This window comes from Acinonyx jubatus, chromosome F2, assembly GCF_027475565.1.
Source record: "Acinonyx jubatus isolate Ajub_Pintada_27869175 chromosome F2, VMU_Ajub_asm_v1.0, whole genome shotgun sequence".
NCBI lineage: Eukaryota > Metazoa > Chordata > Mammalia > Carnivora > Felidae > Acinonyx > Acinonyx jubatus.
The window spans coordinates 18227788-18238100 of record NC_069394.1 but is presented as its reverse complement, the minus strand read 5'-3'; positions in this window follow the sequence as shown (position 1 = coordinate 18238100).

The following is a 10313-nucleotide window of genomic DNA, read 5'->3' as shown; positions in this document are numbered from 1 at the left end:
CATAGATTCACAGGATGTTGAAGGATAGTACAGGCAAGTCCCATGAACCCTTGGCCCAGTTTTCCCAATGGTTATATTTTAGATAACTATAGTGAAATATGATAACCAGGAAGTTATCATATTTAGTACAATGTGCGTATATAGTTCTATACCATATTTAATACATGTGTAGATAGATGTAACCAAGATACTTAACTATTCCATCACCACAAAGATCTCGTCTAGTTACACCCCCCTACCATTTCTTACACTTGTCATCCACTACTTTGGACTCTGTTGGTATAATCTTGCCATTTAAATAATGTTATATAAATGGAATAACATAGTATATGACCCTTTAAAGATGGCTTTTTTTTTAACTCAGCATAATTCCCTTGAGATCCATCCAAGTTGTTAGGTATACCAATAGTTTACTCTTTCTGTGCTGAATATTACTTAGTATGGATGCACCAGTTTGTTTAACCATTTACCCATTGAAAGACATTTGGGTTGTTTATAGTTTTTGGCTACCATGAATAAAGCTTCTATGAACATTCATGTACCAGTTTTTGTGCAGACATAATTTTTCATTTCTTTGCAATAAATGTCCAAGACTATGATTGCTTGGTTGTATGACAAGTATATATATTTAGTTTTCGTTTTCGATTTTTAGGAAACTGTCAAATGATTTTCCAAAGTAACTCTACAACTTCATGTTCTCACCAATGGTGTATGAGATATTCAGGTTCTGTGTATCCTCTTGGGTATTTGGTATTGTCACTATTTGATTGTAGTTCTTAAGAGTGTGTAGTCATATTTCATGACAGTTTTAGTATGCACTTCCTTAATGGCAAGTGATATTGAACAAATTTTTATAGGCTTATTTGTCATTTGAATCTTATTTTTGGTGAAATACATCCTCTTCTATTCATGACTTGTACCCATTGTCTAGTCAGATTGTTTGCTTTCTTACTGTTGAGTATTATGTATTCTCTATATATCCCTTTGTCAGATAAGAGGTTTGCAAATATTATCTCCTTGTCTTAGCTTGTCTTGTCATTCTCTTAATAGAATCTTTCCCAGAGTAATTTTTTTTTTTGCTTTTGATGAAATCCAATTTACCAATTTTTTTTTTTTTAAGAATGGAGATTTTAGTGTCATATCTAAAAATTTTTCACCAAGACCTAGGCCCCAAAGATTTTTTTCTATGTCACTTTATGAAAGTATACAGTTTTATATTTTAAATTTAAATCTGTGATCCATTGTGAACTCAATTTTTTTAACTTTTGACTATGAATGAATTTTGAACATACAGATGAACAGAAATATAAACTCTCTAAACCCATCAACTAGATTTAACATCATGTTATGAAAAAAAGAAGGCAGGGAAACAGAGCAATTTTCTAAATTGAAAGACCAAACAGTCAAAAGGAATGAATGGAAACTGATTAGATCAGAGTTTGAATATAACAACCATGAAACACATTTTGAGATACTTAGGGAAAGCAGAATATGAACTAGGATAGTATTGGATAATATTGATACAATTATAGTATTTTATTGGGTGTGATAATAATCTTGTCATTACATAAGAACATGTTCTTACCTTTTAGAAATGCATACTGAGGTATTTAGTGGTAAAGTATCATCATGTCTGATATCTCTTTTTAAAACTTCAGCAAAAACTGATGAAGTAAATATGGCAACATGTCTGATTGTTCATCACCTCGCTAAAGGGACTAGGACAGCTGTCCTAAAACCTTGGTCTTTGAAGTGTGGGACAAGGGACAGTAGTAGAGTATGAAGCAAAGCTTGGGACAGACTTGACCAAGAAAGTGAAAACAGAGGTAGCACTAATTTAATTCAATCTAATGTATATTTACTGAGCAATTCAGTGCTTATTCCATACAAAGCACTGTTCGGCATTTTGGAGAATTGGAAGGTTGGGAACACAGTTCCTCCTTTCCAGGAAACAAAGTGATGTCTTGAAAAAGTTACAAATTGTGGTAGGAAGCATCAAGAAAGGTCTCCCAGACAGGGCAAGTGGAGGAGTCAGGAAGGGAGGGCATCGAGATAAAGACATCACCTAAGTCAATGCATTCATTTATTCATTCACCGAATGCTTGTTAAGCACTGCCCCTCCCTCCGCTGGCGCAAACTCAAGCTCTCTCTCTGTCTCTGTCTCAAAATCAATAAAAAAACTTTTTAAAAAAGGAAAAGGAGAGGAACACAGGAGGAAGAGGGCCATGTGACAACAGAGACAAGATTGCAGTCTACAAGCCAAAGAATGCTGAGAATTGCCAGCAACCGTGAGAAGCTAGAAAAAGGCAAGAAGCATTCTTTTCCCCAGGCATTAGGGAGAACATGATCCTGCCATCACCTTGATTTCAGACTTCTAGCCTTCAGAACCGAGAGAGAATACATTCCTGTTGTTCTGAGATGCTTAGCTTTTGCTACCTGAGTACAGCAGCCTTAGGAAATGAATACATAGGTCACTCTAAGAATAGTGACTCAGTTTAAGATGGAAGAAAAAAAATCTTCCCTGGGCTAGATATTATACTTACTATACCATATCCTACTAACCATATCGATTTACCTGATTTATTTACCTTGCAATTCTCAGAAACCATTTTCTCAACCTCTGTTCAACTACAGTGTCTGGAGGGACATGGGAGGCCATGACTCTGAGATGAGCTTGACAGGGACAGCATCTAGTCCCTAATTTTTTCCGATCGGTGTGTTCTTCTCTTAATTTATAGTATTTCAACATGACAACATATTCTTAGGGTGTTAATGATGAACCCATCTTATATTGTGCAAACGTCAGTGGAAGCTTTAAAGAGCAATCTTTTAGAGTTTAGATTTGTACATCTGTTTAGTGAGAAGTTATCGCTACACATAGGTTCCCTGGCAACTGAGCTATTTTTGCCTCCAGAGAACCAAAGAGAAGCTGCAGGGTATTTAAAACAACAGACTCCCAACTGCTTGGAATTATGAGTCTGTGTCCTTGTTTAATATCTTCCTGGCCAGCTGCCTCCTGCTATAATGGTCTGGAGCCCTGCTTCCAACTGGGACCAGACACTTGCCCGGTGGCCTGTCGTGGAGGTGGTGGAAGCCAGCCTTCGTATCGATGAGACGCTCAATATGTGTTTGTCACATGAGAGAATGCTGGGAAGAGTCCGAGACGAGCGTTACCTTGGGGATGCTCTAAGGGTTATTTCAATTATTTTCCACAAACAGTGATGACTGATGACCGCGACAGCAGCATGGCACCCGGGCCTGGGTGAAACCCTGGCTCAGAGATTCCGGCTGTGGTGTCTCAGCGGGTTTCTTAGCCTCTTTCGTGTTTCATGCTCAAATGTCTTAATCGGTAGAATCGCAAAATAGTGTGCACCCAATTTGTTGTGGGAATCACCTAGGGCAGGGCCTGAGGGATAAGTCGGATTTGGGGAAGGAGGGCAGAGAAATCCTTGCTTTGACTCTTTTCCTTTTTTTCTTTTTTCCTTCCCTTTCACAGTCACCCAGGAACAGTGGAGCCCTTTATTTTTTTTATTTTATTTAAAGAGGATAGGTTTTGGGGCTCCTGGGTGGCTCAGTCAGTTAAGCGTCCAACTCTTGATCTCGGCTCGAGCCTGCATCTGGCTCTGAGCTGACAGCGCATGGGGGCTGCTTGGGATTCTCTCTTTCCCTCTCTTTCTGCCCCTCTCCCCATCTCTCTGTCTCTGTGTCTCTCTCAATAAATAAATAGACTTTAAAAAAGTAAAATAAAGATGGTAGGGCTTTCTTTCTAAAGAGAAGGGGGCGTCACTCCCTTTCCATCAGTTCAAGGTGATGAGAAACGCCACTGTCCTGGATTCCTGTCCTCAAGAAGGTGACACATGGTTGAAAAGGATGGATGTGCATTTTCTCAAACTTCATCGCTATTAGCATCATCGCCTTCTCATAACCATCACACCGCCATCACCATTATCAACAATGATTAATATTTACTAAGTGTTTACCGTGCTCCAGGCACTGTGCTACAACCTGTTTATGTAGAGCTCATTTAGTGTCACCAGAACACTTTGAGTTAGGTACTTTTCCCTCCCACTACCATTGGAGAGGCACTACAGCGTAGTAAGTGGACACTGAGTCACTGGGGCTAAACTTGTCGAGTTCAAATCCCTGTCCGCTGTGTGCGAGCCTGGCACCCAGGGCATGGTATTTAATCACTCTGTGCCCTGTGATGCTCAATAAAATGGGGGTGACAATTATGATAAGAGTACCTGCTTTATAGGAGGATTATGAAGAGTACATGAGTTGAAAGCATAGAGTGTTCTGAGCATATTTCACAGAGTAAGAATTCAACCAATGCTTGCTATTCTCCTTATCTCTTTCTTTTGGAAGGAGAAACAGACTCGGGGGTTAACTGACTAGACAGAGCTTATGCCATTTTTAAATAGTGGCGCTGAAATCCGACCATAGGCAATCGGATTCTGCAGCTTGCACGCAAAACCTCAACACTCTGCATCTAAATTGAGTTTAATCACTAAAGCCGGCAACCATTAGAGAGCTGGCACCGTGCCATCGCAACCCAAAGGCTGGGGACTCGCACAGCTGATAGAGGCTCACACCACATTCCCACAGGCTGGAGTAAAAGCGAAATACAACTTTGTTTGGAGATTCCCATGACACCCTCCAAACAGGGTGGAGACGCCTTGATTTAAAACCCTTCAAATCCTGGAGATTGGATTACGGGAAAAGTCAAGAGCAGGGATATGGGAATCTCTCATTTGCTGTTTGAAGTCTGAACTCAGCTGGAGTTTTAAAGGGCACGCAAAAATTCCTCTTTGCCTTCTCTGTCCTCTGGAATTCTGTAGACTAAGCCTGAGGACAGCCTGTTCTGAGGGTAGATTGAGAGCAGAGGTTGGACACCCAGGGTGGCTTAAGTTACTACCCCGAGTGTGGAACCCAGTCTCTCTGTCAGAGCCAGTGTTTGGGCCGCCCTGCCCTGTAATTAGCCGGGCTGTCGAAATCCACAGATTTGTCAGGCAAGGATTCCCATAATCCCACCCTAGCACTCACCTTCAGGGTCTTTCTCCGATGCATTTAGCAGCAGCTGTGACTGAGGTTTGACACTGCTTTTTGATGATGACATAAAAGCACTGACTCCGTATTTCATAAGAACAAACACACTTTTCTTCCTCTTTGTTATTTTTTATTATATGCAAACGCTTGAGCCAAACTTTTCTGGACTTCGAGAGTGTTTTTTGTTTTGCCTTTTTTTTTTTTTCTTCTCAAATCTGGCACCCCCAAGCAACTGCATGACAGAGTTGATTCAGAACTAGTCTCCAAGTCTTCTACTTGGGGGGCCCAACCAGGCCTAAATGAAAACCATCATTGCCAACCCTAGGGGAGCCTAAAGTTTGAACACAAGCTTTGTCATGGGGGCAGGTTGCCAGGGACCCTCCTCTTTGTTACAGAGAGCTCAGGGCACTTAAGTGTTCCAGAATGCCATGTCCTCTGCTAAACCTCCAAAAAGCTATGTGCATGGCACATGGATCCATATATATATATATTTTTTTTTTTTCTTCAAAACTGAAGACAGAAGATTAGGTGTCTTCAAGAAACATTTGTCTAGGCAGTGATCTCTGAACAAATGAAACCACTGTCTACCAAGGGTAAGTCAGATAGCATTAGTCTTTCCCTCAGACCAGATCTCCATCATTTTCACTGACTTCCTTTCCACAGCTTGTAGACCAGACCATTTGGCTTTTTATTCAGAGACTTGGCTTAGTGTTAATGTTTGTCCACTGCTTCTGGAGTTCTGACCCCCCGACATACAACTCGTCTTCACGGTGTACAAATCATGACTCAGACCCACTAAGCAGCCAGGCGCACATGAACTTCAAGAATTACACGTATAAAAAAAAGGATTTTATAGGTGACCTCATTGGTCTGGCCTTTTGTTTCTAGTTCTCCGTATAACTGATAAAGACCTAGGATTACAAAATATACTTTGCCAACCCCTTTTCTCTTCTGAGCTTTTAGCTTTTCTCTCTGATGTAGATAAACCCGATTGTGTCCAAAGTTTCTTTTGACCTGAAAGCATGTTTCCGATTGATATTTTAGTACCTCCCTTCGACAAAGGAGCTTCCTTAACCTCATGGAGGAAGTATTTTAACTATAGAAATATAGCAGGAAAATCAAAGCTCTTGGAATTCTTCCTGATTCCTCAACTAATGATCAATTTCATAGGACATTTTTAAAATTCTAAAATATCTAAAATTAATTGTAAAATCATAAAACCTTGATCATTAATATGGGTATTAATCAAGCAATCTGGGACTTGAAGACCAAAGATCTCTTCCTTTCTCTTACTCTCCTTTGATTTCCTGCCCTCTGATTGCCACCTTCACAGTAACCCTATGAAGGAGTTCCTTAGGTGTCTATTGTTTTGGGGACTCTTGGGTTTTTTGGGGTTTTTTTGCTTGTGTGGGTTTTTTTGTTTTTGTTTTGTTTTGTTTTGTTTTTGATAAGAAGATTTGTGCTACCTTTTGGAGAATTACCTCCTTTATATTGTGTACAGAATTGATGGCAATGGCTATTGAAGAGCTCTGCACAATTTCAGCCAAGGAGTAGTCATGTGACCTATCAGAATAAACTCATGGACCAATCAGAATCTCCCTTGTGATAATTTAAAGAAAGTGGGCTGAAGGTCATTCCTTGTGGGAGGTGGGCATGGAAAAGAGTTAAGAATCAGGATGAGAATTCTCCTTTAATGTCTCCACCCTCTTTACCTGGTTCTCCGGTCTTTCCTCATTAGCAACTCCAGCACATTCCTTCTCTGCTTTGATTAGCCAGTCTTGTTCCATTGCAATCAAGAAAAAGATTATTTAAAAAGGAGGAAATTTAGCCTCATTGAGTCTGTGTGACCTACTCAGTGTCACCCATCTTATGAATAGCAGAGCTGGGATTCTAATTCACACCTTTGGCCCCAAATTAGTCCAAAACCTATGCTTTTAACCACTCCAATTTTAGATGCATCAACCTTTTAGATTCTCTAAGCTGCATATTGTTAGATAAACACATGTCTTTGTTTTTTGGTAATCAGAGTAACATAAATGGACTCCATCATTTTAACACCCCATAAAAATGTGTTTATTGAGATATGATTTAATGTAATACTATTAGAATTTATAGAAGAAAACAATTGTAAGTAAGGAAGTTATGAGAAATTGGAAAGAGCATCAGACTTGAAGGAAATAAATGTGTTTTGAATTAATGCTGCCTCATTATAGACTTTAGTAATTTTTTTATATTGCTGAGTCCCCAATTTCTTCATCTATACAATGGGGTTATTATGGAAGATGAATAGCAAATGTCACTATTCTGAGGGATATCTCTGTTGATGCCACTTAGCTTGATTTCTATTAATTAATTAAATTCAGTAAAACACAATTTTGGCCACTTGGTGAACAAATTTATTTTAAGTGAGAGACTTTCCTGGTTTTGATATTTTGAATTTGGCATTCATTCCCTCAACCCTACATTTCATGACACCTTTTTTACTAAAAAAAAGGCGGGGGAGGATATTAATGTTTAATTTATAGGCTTGTTCAGTGTTTTTGAAATCGTTTATTCAAAACTGCTTGTCATTTGGCAGGCTCTCAACCAAAATTTACTTGTCATTGACTTAAGGATTCTGTATTTTTTGCTAAATTAAGATAAATAACTCTTATGTACTCACTTGATGACTTATTTACTCACATGATCAGCAAATACAAAGTCTTCAGTCAATAAGCATTTCATGGAGGTAAGATATGTTTACAAAGATGAGTAAGAGGGTCACTTGGGAGGCTCAGTAGGTTAAATGTCTGACTTTGGCTCAGGTCATGATCTTGCTGTTCCTGAGTTCGAGTCCCGCATCAGGCTCTGTGCTGACAGCTCAGAGCCTGGAGCTGCTTCAGATTCTGTGTCTCCCTCTCTCTCTGCCCCTCCTCCATTCGTTCTCGCTCTCTCTCTCAAAAATAAAGAAACATTAAAAAATATTTTTGAAAAAGATGAGTAAGATACAGCCCTTCTCCTTGGGCATATCACAGCCTGTTAGAAAGTAGAGAGAAACTTTTAAATCATTAAATATAGTATTTTATATTAAGGGCATTATTCCTGGAAAATACAAGTGCCATTTGGAAATAACTGATGGAGTCACTGACTCCCAGATGGAGTTTAGCGACTACCAAAAGGCTTCACAGAGGTTGTTATTTCACAGGATGACGTGACAAGTTGAGTGAACTAATCAGGACTGGCGAAATAGTCATGAATAGGAATCAGTTGAATTAAAGTGATTGTCTACTAATTTTTACCCCCAATCAAAGCCTCCATCCACCGTACGATTTACATCTGTCAACTTAGTTTAAACAGGAAAAAAAGAATTTATCAGTGAGTTTAGACTAAACGAAATAAGACAAAGACACTGGTCCATACATGTTCTCATTCATGATGGTAGAAAGAGACAATGAGATTATAGCTGGGGCCCATATTTGTCTGACTCCAGAAGTTCAGCTGGACAAGATCAACTCTGAAGAAATAGTTCAATGTTTATATACAGATTCTCACCCAGTTATATTTCTGTAGACTGTTCGTTATCTGGTCTATGAAGGAAATGATTCAAGCATGGAAAGGGAAGGCAGATAATGCCTATGGCATCATTGGATTTGTCCCTTGCCAGATAGTATTCCAATGGAGATGCTTTCTTAACTGGACCTTGTCCAGGCTGGGCTTCTATCCCTGCACTGAGATATCAGCTCTATATGCCCAGAAGTAATGTTTTGAACAGTTTGGAAGGTGGCCATCTGATGGAGTCACGGCAACATAAGCAGCCTTAATCAAGGCCCCAGAAGGTCAATGGAAGCTTTCAGCCCTCTTCACACTCCTTAATCTCTAGCTGTTTCTTCTGCCAAAAAAATATACTTGGGGAAAACTAGTACTGGTTCCAAATAACCATCCAGTTCCTAGATTCTTGGCAAGACTGGGTGGGACTTCTCCTGGGTGGAGTTGAAAATTAGGCAAGCAATAGCTGTGGTCATCAATGCACACAGAAGTAGCGTATTTCCCTTTTTAAAGTTATCTTCTCCAGATACTCAGAGATAAAAAGAAGGTTGTCAGCTATCAAAGATGGTAAAAAACATAAAACCCTCTTTGTGTGCTTAAATCCACATCTATGCAGTATTGATTAAAACATGGAAAAAAAAATTTAGATCCGCAGTCTGTATATAACCAAGCCACACAGTTTCAAGTATTTCCTTGGGTCTAACATGTGGGGTAAGTTCTTGCTTCATGGAAATGAACAGCAGAGAAGAGGAAAATCCCTTTTTAAAATTTGAATAACAAATGAGCCATTCTTTATACCCTTAATGTCCCCTGATACCTGTTCTATGCTTCAATTTGGAGCAAGCAGGTACAAGATTTACGAAAGTTGAGCATTTAGCACCATTATTTTATACCTGTATGTACTTAGCAGTATTCACTGGGCACTTTCTATCTGTCCAGCACCGTTCTAGGCTCTGAAATACAGACTCTACCCCTGCTCTCTGGGTTTTATTCTAGGAGCTGAGAGACAACAGTCAAGTAAACAAATCGATAAATATTTTAGTTTCCATTAATGGTAAAAGTGTTGAGGAAAATCACAGGATGATGTGTTAGAAAGTGACTAGGGATGGAGTTGTCACTTTAGGGAGCAGAATCAAATAAGGCCTCTCTGAGGAGGTGACCTAAATAAGAAGAAACCAAGCATGCTAAGTTCTTAGTCAAAATAAATAGTAACAGGTAGTGATCTTGAAGTGGAAACAAGCTTGTCTCGGTTGAGGAACAGAAAGAGTTCCAGTGCATTGTACAAGAAAGAAGAAAGACAGGAATTCAACAATAGGTCATGGAAACAGAAGGCAAATCACGAAGGACCTTGTGGAGCATAGTATCTCGAGATAAGAAGACACATTTGAAGGATTTGAAGGCTTCTAAGCAGGCACGTGACATGATCTCCCACTGACTGCTCCATGGAAAAATAACAAGGAGCGAGAGTGGAGGACAGATGGATGTCTGTGACAACAGGCACAAGATGATGGCAGTGCAACTAGGGTGTAGCAATAAGGATGATAGAAAGTGTCCATTAAGACTAAGGGCCCTAATCTCACTTCAGCCATGGTAAAAATCTGAATGCCTCTTGATGCTCAGAACTAACAACAGGAACTCAAATCTGAAGGATTTTTCTGAATTTCCGATGGCCTTTCCCTTCCATTATTTGTATCGACCCCAACAGCAGCCTTATAAGGTTTGTGGCAGGGGAGTTATACTTT